Source organism: Acyrthosiphon pisum, chromosome X (genome assembly GCF_005508785.2).
Source record: "Acyrthosiphon pisum isolate AL4f chromosome X, pea_aphid_22Mar2018_4r6ur, whole genome shotgun sequence".
In the NCBI taxonomy this organism is placed as follows: domain Eukaryota; kingdom Metazoa; phylum Arthropoda; class Insecta; order Hemiptera; family Aphididae; genus Acyrthosiphon; species Acyrthosiphon pisum.
Window position 1 is genome coordinate 73,797,413 of NC_042493.1, and position 869 is coordinate 73,798,281.

Below are 869 nucleotides of genomic sequence, written 5' to 3' on the forward strand. Positions count from 1 at the left end.
ATATATATATATTTATGCGTAAATCGTATGTATATATGTATTGAATAGACCAACATTCCATATGGACCGTCGCTACTAGTTGTCTTGTGTTTTATTTTAAGTTAAAATATTATATATTATAGATTCTTCAGCTTCTTGGAGAGTTATAATATGCCTCTCGATAATGTCTGTGGGAAGATCCGAAAACACAGGTCCGCAGAGTAAATCTGGCATAACGTCTGTGGTTCAATAGGTATAGGTAGCTAATCTGTTTTATATCAATTTCATTTTTGAAAATGATCGTTCTCCAGTATGATAGTTGGACCACTTGGACACCATTAAGACCAAATAGGTAGATACTATTTATAATATTTTCTGTATTTATTAGAAAAGTAGTTAGGTTCACTGTACATTTTATTACCTTCGTCCAGGGGAGGACTTGCCATTTTTCCGCCCCTAGGCATTACAACACTAGCGCCCCGTACATTGGTGTGCTATCATAGGTGGGGGGGAGTGGGAGTAATGTTCCATGAAATAAAACAAAACTATTAAAATTTGATGAAATCTATAAGATTTCTGAGTTCTGAGCGGTATGCCAGTATGCACTATGCAGAAAACGGGCGACCAGCGTCACGCATCGTCGCAATGTTTATTATTATTAATTACTTTATCAAGACATCTGATTTACAGAACTAATGTCTAATTCCAGTAGTCTAAGAATATACTTGTTTGATGCCCGCGCACACTTATTGCGTTGCCGTGTGCGGGGTGAGGTGGATCATTCCAGTTAATAATAAATAATTTTATTTACTTGTAAAGCACTGTGCGACCTGTCCCCCACCTAGCTAGTAGAGCGGCTATATACAATGTACCCGACGGCCCGAGGCAGT